This window comes from Amia ocellicauda, chromosome 2 (assembly GCF_036373705.1).
Source record: "Amia ocellicauda isolate fAmiCal2 chromosome 2, fAmiCal2.hap1, whole genome shotgun sequence".
Classification (NCBI taxonomy): domain Eukaryota; kingdom Metazoa; phylum Chordata; class Actinopteri; order Amiiformes; family Amiidae; genus Amia; species Amia ocellicauda.
The window spans coordinates 30,609,126-30,626,354 of record NC_089851.1 but is presented as its reverse complement, the minus strand read 5'-3'; positions in this window follow the sequence as shown (position 1 = coordinate 30,626,354).

Below are 17,229 nucleotides of genomic sequence, written 5' to 3'. Positions count from 1 at the left end.
GTGACAGATGCAATGAATGCTTTCTGGAAGAAAATACCTATACGCTCATGAGACAAGTGTGTTTATTTGTATGTGATGTTTGTGTTACTGAGAAGGATTTTCAATGACATGTAGGTCTTTAATATAAACTCTATTAGTGATGTTCCCTAACGCATCAGACTTATTGTCGCATGGCAATGTAAGCAACTTTGGGACTAGACTTTATGTGTAGAGTCAGTGTGTAAGATGATTCAATTTCATTGATCGATGGGGTGAGTGGTTGGTTGGTTGATAGATTGATTTATAAACCGACTAATTTGTTGCGTTTTGCAAGGAATGGCCTAGGATGGACCTAACGTGTAAACTGCATTGCCGTCAATGGGTGTGTGTGTGTATATATATATATATATATATATATATATATATATATATATATATATATAATGGATTTTTTTTTTACAAGTCTCTCTAAATCACCGGTTACCTCAAACACATGGAAATTGTGACAAATTAAGCCCAACAATTGTCTCAATTAAGCAGTTCACGATTTGGATAAATCAAAAACCAGAAGGCACTGAGGCTCTCCAGGACCAGGGTTATCCGCCCCTGACTTTGAACATTCTAGCCATGCTAGGCATGTTCAAAATGCATTATCATGTACTTTCTCCTTGACCAGTTCCTCTGTATCTGTTTGCTGAGTCAGTTGCTGAATCATGCATTGTATGGCTTTTTGTGCTGTGTCCCACATTTCTGTAATGTAGTACTTCCTATTTATTCATACTTTTTTTATTTATTATTTGTAACAGGTCTGAAATAAATAAATAGATGTGTAGAACCCGTCTCTGAAATAACTGGAAAAGTCGTTGAGATAAAGCAAATAGAATTTTAATCAAGCCGGCTTGGAAGCACTACGTCAGGGAATTCCTTCAGTGTGAACTTAATGTTTACAAACATGAGTGAAGCTTTATAGGAAAATGATGTAGAATCTTGTGGCCGTTCATCCAATCAGAAGCTTCAAAAGATGCAAGATCTGGAAAGTTTGTAGGCTGCCCTTCCCAAGGGAGGAGGTAATCATAGAGGCAGATGTCTGGTCCTGTTACAGCATACAAATGGTACGATCTTGTGGTTTTCTTAACAACGAGGTAACATCTTTACCTTTGAGAGGAGAAACAGGAAATCCAGACAAACCTAAGAGTGGATACATTTGGAAAAACCCATTTCTCTTATCATAAAAAAACAGAAGAAGAAGCATAGAGAATAATTTCAATAGGATGTATCTTTAACAACCACTTTGTTGGTTTTGCTAGGCTAGATAAAGCTAATTTGCTCAGTCTGTATACAAGCCATTTCTAATGCTAACATCAATATAAAACATTATATAATTATCATAAAACACTTTCTTCAACTTTCCTATACAGAGTCTTCAGACGCTACCAGTCTAAAGTTTTAGAACTCAGTTTTTCCAGTTTTAATTGAAATGTATGCAGTTTAATGTCTCATTGCACTCTGAAATTAAAGCATAGACCAAATAAACAATTGGAGATAAAAAATAAATCATGGAATCATTTTGCTTAACAAAATGTAACCCCTTAAGCTGACAAACCTCTCTGGTACCCTTAAAAGGGTACCAAATCCGTGTGTTTTCATACCCCCCACCCCACTACACAATAATTTTACATAATTGGATCTGAACTTCTCTGTGTTTGATAGAACATCAAATACTATATACTGGATTAATTGTTAGGTTGAACAAAACAAGACTTGTTGCAAAGAAATCCTGAGTGATCTGTGCCAGTCTGAATGAGACCTCCGTCCGGAGCAGACTGTGCGTTTACCTCTGAATGATGGCCAGCGTCATGGAAACTGTAAATCGGATGTGTCTGAGAAAGAAACGCGCTGGTAGCCAAGAGAATAAGCTTTCAAACGATGTGCACATTGTAGGAATACAGTATTCTATTCACAGGAACTGTGTGTAACACTGCAAAATAATGCTTAAGACAGTGTAGTAACACAGTATATAACTCTGAAATGTACATTATGTTTCCGTTTTTGGTAACCTAAATGCCTTGCGCCCTATGCCTGCCGGGATCGGCTCCGGCTTCCCTGCCACCCTTGCCAGGATAAGCGGTCTTGAAGATGGATGGATGGATAAATGCTTTTATTTTTTATGTGTATGTTACAGTCACCTCCAAAATTATTGACACCCTGGATTAAGATGAGCAAAAAAGGCTGTATAAAACAACACAGATAATGAAATATATTGCAATTTTCCAACATGTGGAATATATTGTACTTTATTATATGAATCAACCAAAATTACACATTCGTCAATTTATCCATCAATCCATTAATCTCGAAACCGCTTACCCTGGTGAGAGTCGCGGGGAAGCCGGAGACGATTCTGGCAGGCATAGGACGCAAGGCAGGAATACACCCAGGACGGGACGCCAGGCCGTTGCTGTTCTTCAAATTATAATTGTCACAATTAATGGTACAGTTGTTTTCAGTACTTTGTGCACCCTTCTCTTGCAAAGATATTGGCACTGAGCCTTTTTCTATAATTTTTTAATGAGATTGGAAAACACATTGGAAGGGATCTTAGCTTTTCCTCCATACAAAATCTTTCCAGATATCCTTTAGTCTGAGTTTATGGACTTCCCACTTCAATTCAAACCACAGGATTTCAATGGAAATGCAAAATATTGATTTTGTGGCCAATTAACCATTTCTTTGTGGATTTTGATGTGTGCTTGGAGTCAATGTCTTGCTTGAAGATCCAACCCTGTGTTTTGCTAAAATGTCCTGGTACTTGGCAGAGTTCATGATGCCATTGATCTTAACAAGGACTCCAGGACCAGTGGGAGCAAAACAGCCCCATAACATGACGTTCTTTTCTGTTTATACATCCTTCTTTTGATGCCAAACACATTGCTGGCATGGGTGTCCAGAGAGCCCTATTTTCATCTCATCTGACCATAGCACCCGGTTCCAATTCAAATCCAATTGGTCCTGTATTTGTTTGTTTTCTTTGTTCTGTCTTGAGGTCTCAACCTATAAATGACTGGACATGTTTTTCTCTGGGCAGAGAACGTTTGGGATTTATGGGATTCTCTTGGGCGGTTCTGAGGGGGGCCATGGGGGGCCAGAGAAAACACCATCAGCACCACTCCCTGCTAGCACCACAGACAAAGCGCCCCCTAACTCAAGCACCGCAGAGAAATTGATGGCCCCCCTAATATTACAGCAGGCCCCAGCCAGGCCCCCCAGCTGAAATGGTCTAAAACAGCCACTGGATCCTCTGTAGCTCTGTCTCCTGTTTCTCTGTATTATTACCAAATAGTCTATTGATTATGAAATAGACATAAAGTACTTTGATGTTAGACTAAGAGAATCATGGTATTATAACTGAGTTCTTCTTTGAGACACAATGCCCAAACCTTTGACCCATCTGACAATCACAAATTAGAAACATAGTACTTCATTTGTTTTAGGTAGAAAAAAATAATTCTCTGTTAACAAAAAGCCTGTATCAAGCATTGGGATTTTAATCTGTGTTTGTCAAGTGGCAGACTTTTTTCCTGTTGCATCTCCAACTTGTCTCCTGGATCACTAATACCTTTTTGCAAAGATCTTGTCCCATCAGAGCCGTTTCAGAGAGTCGGAAAGCATGGCCAAAGGAAAAGGAGGAACTTGACTTTCAAAGTCAAGACATCCAAATCTTGGGTGAGAACCTCCTTCCCTCAGCCAGGGCATTGAAAATAGGTCGTGGATGGGTATTCCAGCATGACAATGACCCAAAACACACAGCCAAGGCAACAAAGGAGTGGCTCAAGAAGAAGAACATTAAGGTCCTGGAGTGGCCTAGCCAGTCTCCAGACCTTAATCCCATAGAAAATCTGTGGAGGGAGCTGAAGGTTCGAGTTGCCAAACGTCAGCCTCGAAACCTTAATGACTTGGAGAGGATCTGCAAAGAGGAGTGGGACAAAATCCCTCCTGAGATGTGTGCAAACCTGGTGGCCAACTACAAGAAACGTCTGACCTCTGTGATTGCCAGCAAGGGTTTTGCCACCAAGTACTAAGTCGAAGGGGTCAAATACTTATTTCCCTCATTAACATGCAAATCAATTTATAACTTTTTTGAAATGCGATTTTCTGGATTTTGTTGTTGTTATTCTGTCTCTCACTGTTAAAATACACCTACCATTAAAATTATAGACTGATCATTTCTTTGTCAGTGGGCAAACGTACAAAATCAGCAGGGGATCAAATACTTTTTTCCCTCACTGTATGGCAGCCATTCCATTCCATTCATACTTTTATTTGGAATTTAGGAGAAATATTATCAGTAGTTTAAAGAATAAAACTAAAATGTTAATTTTACCCAAACACATACCTATAAATAGTAAAACCAGAGCAACTGATAATTTTGCAGTGGTCTCTTAATTTTTTCCAGAGCTGTATGTACCATGAGGTCCAATCAGACCATGCTGTAAATATGCAGTGTGAGTATAATCACATGGATTGGAAACACATTGGAGTGTATCAGCAAAATACTGCCTTCTTAGTTGCCTTATGTGTGATTGTATTCTGTTATTTTCAAATACTCAAGACATTACTTCGGTCCAGGACACACACAAGGTACAGAACAGTCAGGCTCATATTCATCATCGTTGTGGTGTTTTTTCTGGGATGGGCCCCCTACAACATTGTCCTGGTCTTATATACTTTAAAAGAGCATCAAGTTCATCCTTTTACGCAGTGTGAATTCAGCAATGGCATTGATTATGCATTTTACATTTCCCGCCTGATTGCTTTCTCTCACTGCTGTCTCAACCCTGTTTTTTATGCATTCGTTGGCATGAAGTTCAGAAACCATCTGAAGAAATTGTTGAGAAAATTCTGGTTGTGCCAAACAAGTGAAGAACAACAAACGGCAACCATCCGTGTTGTCTTTCACTCCCATGGTGAAGAACAGTCAATGTATTGAAAAATGTGGATCATAAAAAACTTGTCTGGTGGAGATTTAGAAGTGATAAATTAGATGCAGTGTTGTAGGTGTTTCCTCTATTTGGTATTAAATACTTATAACATATAAACAAGTTGTAATGATGTATTACTAATCAACAGATATGTTTAAAAAATAAAATGAAAAAAAATACTTTTGGCTAATACAAGTTGTCAGATAAATTCTAATAACTGTTTTTGGTTTGTTTATTTGTATTTTTTTATACAATACAGTTCTACTGTTGTTTTTTTAATGCTTTGATATTTTATATTTACTAAATGTTAGAAAATAAATAGATTATCATAAAAAGGGACATTAAAAAGTGTGTGTGTCTAAAAGCAGTCATATATTGATGTATGTATTATGTATTCTATCAAATTGGTATTGTGCATTGAATTGCTGCATTGAGAAAATGTGATGAATTTCTTAGTGCTGGAACATTGAACTCTTGCTTTGTACATGCATTTTATATTACTTTCAAAGAGATACAAGTTTTTTAAATATACAAATTACTTTATAATGCTATGCTTTTTCCAACTGATTGTTTTTAAAAGAGTCTGTAATTGTAATTTTTCATAATTTAAAATTGTATACATATATTCATTGACCTAATGCAATTTATGCATTTAAAATGTTTATATATATATATATATATATATATATATATATACACTCACCTAAAGGATTATTAGGAACACCATACTAATACTGTGTTTGACCCCCTTTCGCCTTCAGAACTGCCTTAATTCTACGTGGCATTGATTCAACAAGGTGCTGAAAGCATTCTTTAGAAATGTTGGCCCATATTGATAGGATAGCATCTTGCAGTTGATGGAGATTTGTGGGATGCACATCCAGGGCACGAAGCTCCCGTTCCACCACATCCCAAAGATGCTCTATTGGGTTGAGATCTGGTGACTGTGGGGGCCAGTTTAGTACAGTGAACTCATTGTCATGTTCAAGAAACCAATTTGAAATGATTCGACCTTTGTGACATGGTGCATTATCCTGCTGGAAGTAGCCATCAGAGGATGGGTACATGGTGGTCATAAAGGGATGGACATGGTCAGAAACAATGCTCAGGTAGGCCGTGGCATTTAAACGATGCCCAGTTGGCACTAAGGGGCCTAAAGTGTGCCAAGAAAACATCCCCCACACCATTACACCACCACCACCAGCCTGCACAGTGGTAACAAGGCATGATGGATCCATGTTCTCATTCTGTTTACGCCAAATTCTGACTCTACCATCTGAATGTCTCAACAGAAATCGAGACTCATCAGACCAGGCAACATTTTTCCAGTCTTCAACTGTCCAATTGTGGTGAGCTTGTGCAAATTGTAGCCTCTTTTTCCTATTTGTAGTGGAGATGAGTGGTACCCGGTGGGGTCTTCTGATGTTGTAGCCCATCCGCCTCAAGGTTGTACATGTTGTGGCTTCACAAATGCTTTGCTGCATACCTCGGTTGTAACGAGTGGTTATTTCAGTCAAAGTTGCTCTTCTATCAGCTTGAATCAATCGGCCCATTCTCCTCTGACCTCTAGCACCAACAAGGCATTTTCGCCCACAGGACTGCCGCATACTGGATGTTTTTCCCTTTTCACACCATTCTTTATAAACCCTAGAAATGGTTGTGCGTGAAAATCCCAGTAACTGAGCAGATTGTGAAATACTCAGACCGGCCCGTCTGGCACCAACAACCATGCCACGCTCAAAATTGCTTAAATCACCTTTCTTTCCCATTCAGACATTCAGTTTGGAGTTCAGGAGATTGTCTTGACCAGGACCACACCCCTAAATGCATTGAAGCAACTGCCATGTGATTGGTTGGTTAGATAATTGCATTAATGAGAAATTGAACAGGTGTTCCTAATAATCCTTTAGGTGAGTGTATATACACACACATGCATAGCATTCTCAGTCATTCAATGTGAAATCTGGGCTTCATTATTGACCCAGTCCTGAGTTTTGACATACATATACACTGTGTACTGTCTTTCAGCACAATTTATTTCAGTGCATGAACCTTGCAGTACTATGCTCTCAGACTTTGAAACTCTCTCAGGATGTCAAGAGTATCTCATCCATATCCCTATTCAAAACCAGACTGAAGATGATTCTGTATTGAGACATTTTATTGCATATAAAAGTCACTGAATAAGTCTTATTTAATTGATTGACTTGAGTCATTTTCTTTGATCATAGACATTCTAATGTTCACTTTTAGGTCAAATGTTCCTGTTCATTAAATAAATTGTGTTCTGCTAAGTGTGAGGTCTACTGCATAAATTTACTGCTAACTATGAGTTGTTTGAGGACAGTGTGTTTTTTATAGTTTTTTAGCTTTTTGCTTTTGGACTTCAAGGATTGATTCATCCATTGCATTTTCCAGTAAACCCAGAATGCTTACAATCTATCTATCAAATGAAGCACTTAATTTGATTCAGATTAAACAGTTAACACCCTGAACCAGCAGACAGCTGAGAGGCCAAAGTTCACCCCAACTGGCTTCCATCCACCTTCCCCTGGTTACCCAATTGAGCCCAGTTGAGAACCTCCCCCTGGGAACATTTGGCCAATCTGCATCTGAGACCAGCTCACCCAGCCAATAGGACACACTCTGCACCCCAGTGAATACACCACTAGGGAGCCTATCAGCAAGTAATAATGAGAAATTAATTTATTTTGTTTTACAAAATCTCCCTTAAGTCTCACAGGTAATATAATAAAGCTTGAAAAGTAACTGCAGCACTGAATAACTGAATCAGAATTAAATACACCAAGCAAAACAGGAAAACTATAAATGAGTGTCTCAAGCTATGGGTGGCCAGAATTGCTGTGCACCTGTAAACTCGACTACACCACCCTTGGTTTAATGAGGGAGGGAACTTGTGCCACCAACTACCCCCACACAGGCTCGGACCAGGACCCCAGGACACCAACACAGGCTCAGGTAAAGTTTTAACAGAATTTATTTTTACAGGCAACCAACAAACGATGCAGGGCATGAAGTCTGCAATCAGGAGAAAACAGTTCAATAATATTGTTACCACAGTTCTAAAACCTAATAATAAAATCACCTATACTACAACACTGGGTGATAAAAATAGCTAAAACCCTAACCTAAACAACAGAAATACATACAATGAAAGATTAACAAAAAAAATCATAAAACCATAAAAGTCTCTTTATATTGCACTTCTCATCATAATAAGTAATTTTGCAATGTCTCCTCTTCTTTCCATTTCTTTCTTGCAGGTAGGTGAGTAACAATGTTCATGAGAAATAAAGTGCAATATGGTAATCTTCTATTCCAGGTCTCCTGACACCACTGCTCACACTGGGAGGAAACATCCAGTGATAAGCAGTAGATGGTTTGAAAGCAGGTTTGTAATGTCAAAAGGCTCTTTACTTTCCTTATCTTTATTTCAGGGGAATCCAGAATCCTAACTCAACTGAAGAGAGAGAGTGGCAGAGAGGAAATGACAATCACAGAAACAATCATTGTGTGTCTGTCTTCTTTCCCAATCCTTCTACCTTCTGTAGTTTTAGGAAATAATACAGTACTGTGCAAAAGTTTTAGGCAGGTGTGATAAAATTAAGTAAGAATGCTTTTAAAAATAGACATGTTAATAGATTATATTTATCAATTAGCAAAATGCAAATCCACTTTGCTGTGGCATTTAATGATCCCCAAAGGAGAAGGAAATTGACTGGATCAAGTGCTATATTTAAATGATGTCCTTCAGCACTGAAATTATATTCACAGCATTGAATTTCAGCTGTGTATATTAAATATGTGTTTTAAGTGCAATAATCTGAGCTATTGTTTATATTTTGTCATAGATATACAGTACTGTGCAAAAGTTTTAGGCAGTAAGAATGCTAAAAAATAGACATCTTAATAGATTATATTTATCAATTAACTAAATGCAAAGTGAGTGAACAGAAGAAAAATTTACATCTGATGCACACGCCTATGAGCAGTGAACTTCAATGCAATCAGTGAGGTTTCTTGAGGGATTGACATTAGGTTGGCAAGTATTGCTACAGCGGGCACCAGCGAGAGTTGGGAGGGGGGAACTTGGCATGGACTTGAGCCACCCCAGTCCCCCCTCATTCACTTCAGTGTGAGCTCTGTCCCCAGGTTACCACTGGAACCTTGTTGCTCATGTACGACAGCCTGATGTGGTCATATTCTGGAATCAGGTCTCCTCAACCTTATCCACTAGGCTTGACAAAGATTCTGGCTGATCAGTATTGTGGCTACAGACAAGAATAGGTTTGAATATTTAGCACAAAAGCCATGTTGCCAACAAAGAATTTACCAAACAACCATTTTACCAGTGTTTATACTCCTCACTCCTCTCTGGCTGTTTCCCCTCTGCATTTCAACAAGCTGCTGTCATCCCACTCCTAAAGAAACCAACCCTTGACCCCATCTCTCCTCAGAACTACCACCCTGTCTCCCTACTCCCCTTCCTCTCAAAAACTCTCGAGCGGGTGGTCCACCATCACCGTCTTTCTGTACCAACACTCACTCCTTGATCCTCTGCAATCTGGCTTCCGCACAGCTCACTCCACTGAGATGGCTCTCCTGGAAGTCACTGACTCCCTCAGCTATGCTTGGGCGGCCTCCCTCTCCTCAGTCCTCACCCTCCTTGATCTCTCCGCAGCATTTGACACCGTCAATCACTCTATCCTCCTTTCCTGCCTCACTGACCTTGGAATCTCTGGGACTGCTCTCACCTGGTTCTCCTCCTACCTCAGTGACCAGTCCTACCAAGTGACATGGCGAGATTACTCATCCTCCCCCCAACCTCTCCTCACAGGCATACCCCAAGGCTCCGTCCTGGGCCCCCTCCTGTTATCTCTCTACACTCGCTCCCTGGCCCCCCTCATCGCTTCCCATTGTTTCTCCTACCACTTCTACGCTGATGATGCCCAGATCTTCCTGTCTTTTCCCTCTTCTGACCCTCTCATCCCCTCTCGCATCTCTTCCTGTTTGTCTGCTATCTCCGCCTGGATGCACTCACACCACCTCAAGCTCAACCAAGCCAAATCGGATCTCCTGTTTTTCCACCACTCTTCCTCACCTTCTGCTGATCTCTCCATCTCGATCCCCTTGGAATCCACCACACTCTCTCCTTCTTCTTCCGCTAAAAATCACCGCTAAGAGTCACCCTTGAGCCTGTGTTCTCCTACACCCAGCACATCACCACACTGACACGCACCTGTAGATTCTTCCTGAGTAACATATGCCGAATCTGACCCTTCCTCACCGACTACTCGACTCCGACTCGAGTACTGAAAAATCCTACTCAAGTAGAAGTACTGTTACTTTGATGAAATTTTACTCAAGTAGAAGTAAAAGTACTGGTATAAAAAACTACTCAAGTAAAAATAAAAAGTAGCTAATTTAGTACTCAGAGTCCAAATTATAATAGTTACTTTTAACAAAGCATTGTCACATGATCTCTAAGCAAACACAACACACATATATATACACACACACAGGTGGGTGACAAATTAAAGGACAAGCCTGAATAAATTAGTGGAGGAACATAACAAATGCAGGTGCCTCCAAAACAGGTGAACAGCATGATACAATTAAGCAATAAACATCCTATCATGCTCTGTGACATGTATACAAATGCCCAGTTGACCTCGATTTTGGATCAAGATGGTAAAAGGAAAGGATCTAAGTGATTTTGAAAGAGGGGGCCATTATTGGGGCACGAATGGCAGGAGCTTCAGTCACAAGACGCTCAACTGGCTCGTGTTCTCGACAAGTAAGCGAGTGCATGTGTGGCGACACCAAGAGAATGGTGCAGGCCTGACTGCTTGACCCCTACAGTGAGGGGGTCCAGAGGCTCTGTTATGCTGTGGAGGGCATTTTCCTGGGATGGTTTGGGTCCACTTGTCCCCTTACAGCAGTGGTTCCCAACCCTGGTTCTGGAGGACCCCCTACCCTGCTGGTTTTTGTTCCAGCCGAGCTCTCAATTATTGAATTGAACCTTAAGTAAAAATCTGCTTAGATATGACTTTTTAAATTGGGTAATAAAAGGGTTGTTTAAAATAAAGAAAAGGCTCTGTTTTAGGAAATTAAGTGTTCAATTAAGTAATTGAAAGCTCAGAAATATGTAACAATGAAGTAACGGATTTACTGATTTAAAAGTTTGTGTTATTATTATTATTATTATTATTTCTAAATGGCTATAGCTGATATTTAAATTAATAAATACAAATAAAATATAAATAAAATCACAACACCATCTTACCTAGAACACAAATAAGTGTTGATATAACTTTCTTATTAGTTTATTGAGGACAGACTAAAATGAATGAAAAAATTGAATACCCATTAACTATAATGGGGAGTTGAATGTGCATAGACTACAATGGGTAAAACAGAATGACGGTCTATATCTCCAAATCCCACACAGGAATCCTAAGATCCTTTCTTTAAAATAACCTCATAAACGAAATGTAAGTGGAATGACATGGAATGACAGCTGGTTTCTAAGGAATGAAATGGGATACTGAAAACATAGCACAAATAGGATTGACTGCCTATTAAACTGTCTTGCATTAGTTTACATACAGTTGCCCATTTACACAGATAATTTTCAGATAAGGTTGAACTTTCAGTGTACATCAATGTAGATGACAGTATATATAGGCTATATATTCTATAGTCATTCCAGGCCTGTCATTCCATAGAAAGCAGCTGTCATTCCATGTAATCCCACTTTTATTTTTTAGATTAGGTTATTTTAAAGAAAGCCTATTCAGGATTTTAGGATTCCTGTGTGGGGTTTGGAGATATAGACTGTCCTTCTGTCATTGGGCATTCCATTTTGTCATGCGTTTTAGTCTGTCCCCTGTATTTTACAGAAACATCTCTTTCCAAAAAGCAAATTGCTATTAAGTATGGGTTTGTAATTTGTGATATTGTGTGATATGTTGTCAACATTGAAGAATGATGTATTCATTATGATCATGTGAACGTTTACCATTTCAGAGATCAGTGTTATTTTCAAAAATGAGCGTGATGCTGATTGGCTAAAATGGATATATTGCGTTTTTATATAAATCATGAAAGCCAAATGTCACAATTTTTTAATATTGGGATTTCAAGATATATAACTCGTTTTAGATCAAACTGTGTATACTATGTGAAAATGATACCCTCTAGGAGTATATCCATAGCAATACATTGAATTATGTGTGGAATTGGCTTTTAGCACATTTTGCTATGAAGCTCTTCAAATGTTTGCTCACTAAAAGTGGTGTATAACGATTCCACACATTTTCAATTCTGTTCAGTTTTCGATTTTATTTCTTTTATTTTCGTCACACACGTCTCTCTAAATTAATAACCTTTATTGACAAAAATCGAACAATTATTCGAACACTGCCAGACAGGAAACCAACAATAACAGTATTAACAGTAAATGAACAATAAGGGCTTATGAAACGCACTTTAATGGACTAAGTAGTTCTAGATTTGCATGAACAGTTTTTCTGGAGGTTCATGATTGAATTCCAAGGATCGTCAGAAACTCGCTGAGCCGGTCAGGACAGACAGACAGATGCTGCATCAGCTGCCATTATTCACCTGTGTATCAAAACGTCCACATATACATACACAAGAAATATAATAATAAAACAAACTTACACAATACATTGTATAAATCGGTATGCACATAGCAGACATAGACAATTATAAAACAAAGAACCAGTTATAAAATTGGCAGGAAACTTAAATATTACATAGCTTAGTATTTCAACCATCAATTCAATGGTTGAAATGAAACGCTCGTTTCGATAGATCTTCGATTTGGATTAAAACATGTTCACCCCTAATCACCAACCCTGGCGGCTACACAGCCCGTCATGACTTCACTGCTGCTGGACTGGAGGCCCGACTTCAAATCTGTGACTAAAGACTGACCAGCCGTAACCATCACCACACTGTGATCGGCTGCTTAGCGCTGTGGGCGGGATGCTGGCATTTTGAATGTATTGCTCCTTCATTTATTGGTCTATTTGTCTTGTCTGACACATTTTGTTTTTTCGTGACAGCCTACAAAATGTGTACTCTGTAACAAATGCCTTTTTAAAAGTAGCAAAGTATACTTCACACAAAACATACTTAAGTAGAAGTACAATTACCTAATTACACATTGTACACATTATTTTCACATAACCTTTACTGAACTACAGATCACAGATGCTGATTGGTTCATTTGTAAATTGCCTCACTGATGTCTGGAGCAATGTCGTCTTTTGAATCACTGGTACAGTCTCAATACCGGTAACCAGCAGATGTCCCTTTGGAGAGCATGTAGTGAATCTGTTTACAGTAGAATAGCTTCAAATGGTGCAATGCTTCAGAAAGCTTTGTTTCCCCCATCACTAGGTTTCTTCCCCCTGTCTCTCCAGATTACTTCCCCCCCAACTCCCTTGGACCAACCCCAACTTACAAATGCTACATTGAGTGCATGTGAGAAGAAAGAGGTCTGTTCTCTAATTTCTAAGGAATCTGATCTGCTCTTTTTTGGTTGTATTCTTTATCATGGTGACATAAATGCATTCAGTTTATGAATTGTCACTTGGCCAACCCTGCCCTGTCAGAGATCAACATTGTTCTGTAAAAACTTGCCCATCAGAAGAAAGACATATTTCTGCATCTAGAGAATTGATAACAACTGACAAATATATTTTAGCCTTTCGTGTACAATTTTGAAATAATTACTCAACTTTACTCGGGTTAATTTCAAGTCCAGTTCTTTATTGTTGTCATTAGGGATGGGCAGTATTTATGATACATGTATTTAAAATACGTATTTCAAATACAAAATAGGATTTTGTAATTTATATTTGATAGGGTTGATGGAAATTGCTTCATATCATGTATCAAAATACTTTTGTTTTGTATTTTGTAGTTTAAAAATACTGTAAAATACTTTGTGAGAAGTCTACATGATGACATAATAAAAATGCTGCCTCTGATTGGTGCCTACTTGCCCAGACTTGTTGAGATCAGAACAGAAAATTGATCCATACCCGAAGAAGGTCAAGGTGAGAAACGTGTAGGTTGCCAGCTTTCCATTGATTTTTAGCATAAATTGCTAAAAGTTTTAACAGTTCATATTAAGCTTTGGTGTTCATTTTAGTAGCCTAGGCTAAATCGTTTACCAATTTACATATTGTTCTAGCTAACTATTTGTCCCGAGTAGCAGCCCTCACAGTTAAGGTTAGCTTGCTACTTTCAGTCTATGTTAAATTTTCGTTGGTTGTGCACAAAAAAAAATAAAAGTGTTTCAGTGTTGTACAATAGTACATTATAATGCCACAATATGGTGTAACTTGTTAAATGCACACACGCCATTAAAGAGCAGGTTGTCAACCCATCCACCACTCCTTGGCAAGCTCTGTTGTGACTTTCTGATTACGTTTCTGGCTACATTTAAAATCAAAACATTTTGATCATTTAATAATTGTTGACAAAGTGCTAAAATATTTGTTTTCAACCTCCAAATAGGTGTCCAATGATTGATAAATAAATAATTGAATGCTAAATGATTGTACCCTAATTGAAGTAGCTGTTTAGTAGGATCATGATTTTGCATACCATTGCATGAATGACTGCCTGACACATAATTTATTATATTTATGATTAACAATCAAATTATTCATTTAGAAACTAGTTGCTATGAATACAGGTGCCATCAGTTGTCTTCTTATGAATGACTTGTTTGTCATTGAGTCAGTGTTGCTGATGAAAAGTAGGCCCTTCATTACCAAACACCAAATAACTAAATTAGGATACAATTATGAGTCATTAGCAAACTGTTAGTTAAACATTAAACTGTTGGTTACTTTAAAACTAACCTTCATGATCACAGGGAATATTGTGAATATTTGATCTGTTAACTGGTTGCATATGTCAGATTTATCGCACAACTCGTTAGGCAGAGGAAAGCTGTTGCTATCAAACATTGTCTACTTAATCATCTGAGTCAGTTTACTGGTGAATGGACAGATCAAATAGGCCAATAGAAGGAAGGTTTGCAAAGTGATTTCATGCTCCCTTGTTTTTAAAATACACTTAAAATTAAGGTATTTGGTATCTTATTTTAAAATACATTTTGATGTATCTTTGCCCATCCCTGGTTGTCATCACTACTGTACACTTTTTTGATCATTGCATTTCAGTTTTTGATTGTTGTGCATCGTCATAAGACAATTAATTGATTATTTCCTATTTTGAGGCATTGTTTTGCATTTGTGATGTTCCATTATTTACAGTGGTTTCTATAATTTGGTTGATGTTAAACCTTCTTACATCTTTAGTTATATATACACCGATCAGCCATAACATTATGAGCACTGCCAGGTGAAGTGAATAACACTGATAATCTCATTATCATGGCACCTGTCAGTGACTGGGATATATTAGGCAGCAAGTGAACATTTTTTCCTAAAAGTTGAGCAGGAAAAATGGGCAAGCGTAAGGATCTGAGCGCGGGGGTCAGGGGCCTTCAGCTCCATGGCACCCGACTCCTCTTCGCTGTACCCGAGCCCTTCAGTGAGCGGTCAGGGGCACAACGCTGGTGTGCTCCCCCATGTCCCACTAACTGAGGCCAGGTGGGAGCCAGTCACTCATCCCTCTTCCATCTGCCTATCTTCCCTGCCCTTACCTTGTCATGCCCGGGGAGAGGCGCCACCTCCACCAACCTTGCCTCGTGTGTGAGTTAGTGAGTGAGTTAGTGTTAGAACATAAGAACATAAGAAAGTTTATAAATGAGAGGAGGCCATTTGCCCCATTGTGTGCATTTGGTGTCCATTAATAACTAAGTAATCCAAGGATACTCTCCAGTCTATTTTTAAATGTTCCCAAATTTTAAGCTTCAACCACATCGCTGGGGAGTTTGTTCAGATTGTGACGACTCTCTGTGTGAAGAAGTGTCTCCTGTTTTCTGTCTTGAATGTCTTGAAGCCCAATTTTCATTTGTGTCCCTGGGTCCGTGTGTCCTTTCATGATCTGTATTTTCTCCCCCGTCAAACTGGAACAACCAGCATTTACAGTGTATCCGGAAAGTATTCACAGTGCTTCACTTTTTCCACATTTTGTTATGTTACAGTCTTATTCCACAATGGATTCAATTAATTATTTTCCTCAAAATTCTACAAACAATACCCCATAATGACAACGTGAAAGAAGTTTGTTTGAAATCTTTGCAAATTTATTAAAAATAAAAAACAAAAAAAGCACATGTACATAAGTATTCACAGCCTTTGCCATGACACTCAAAATTGAGCTCAGGTGCATCCTGTTTCCACTGATCATCCTTGAGATGTTTCTACAACTTGACTGGAGTCCACCTGTGGTAAATTCAGTTGATTGGACATGATTTGGAAAGGCACACACCTGTCTATATAAGGTCCCACAGTTAACAGTGCATGTCAGAGCACAAACCAAGCCCTGAAGTCCTAGGAATTGTCTGTAGACCTCCGAGACAGGATTGTATCGAGGCACAGATCTGGGGAAGGGTACAGAAAAAATTCTGCAGCATTGAAGGTCCCAATGAGCACAATGACCTCCATCATCCGTTTGGAACCACCAGGACTCTTCCTAGAGCTGTCCGCCCGGCCAAACTGAGCAATCGGGGGAGAAGGGCCTTAGTCAGGGAGGTGACCAAGAACCCGATGGTCACTGTGACAGAGCTCCAGCGTGTCTCTGTGGAGAGAGGAGAACCTTCCAGAAGAACAACCATCTCTGCAGCACTCCACCAATCAGGCCTGTATGGTAGAGTGGCCAGACGGAAGCCACTCCTCAGTAAAAGGCACATGACAGCCCACCTGGAGTTTGCCAAAAGGCACCTGAAGGACTCTCAGACCATGAGAAACAAAATTCTCTGGTCTGATGAAACAAAGATTGAACTCTTTGGCCTGAATGGCAAGCGTCATGTCTGGAGGAAACCAGGCACCGCTCATCACCTGGCCAATACCATCCCTACAGTGAAGCATGGTGGTGGCAGCATCATGCTGTGGGGATGTTTTTCAGTGGCAGGAACTGGGAGACTAGTCAGGATCGAGGGAAAGATGAATGCAGCAATGTACAGAGATCCTTGATGAAAACCTGCTCCAGAGCGCTCTGGACCTCAGACTGGGGCGAAGATTCATCTTCCAACAGGACAACGACCCTAAGCACACAGCCAAGATAACAAAGGAGT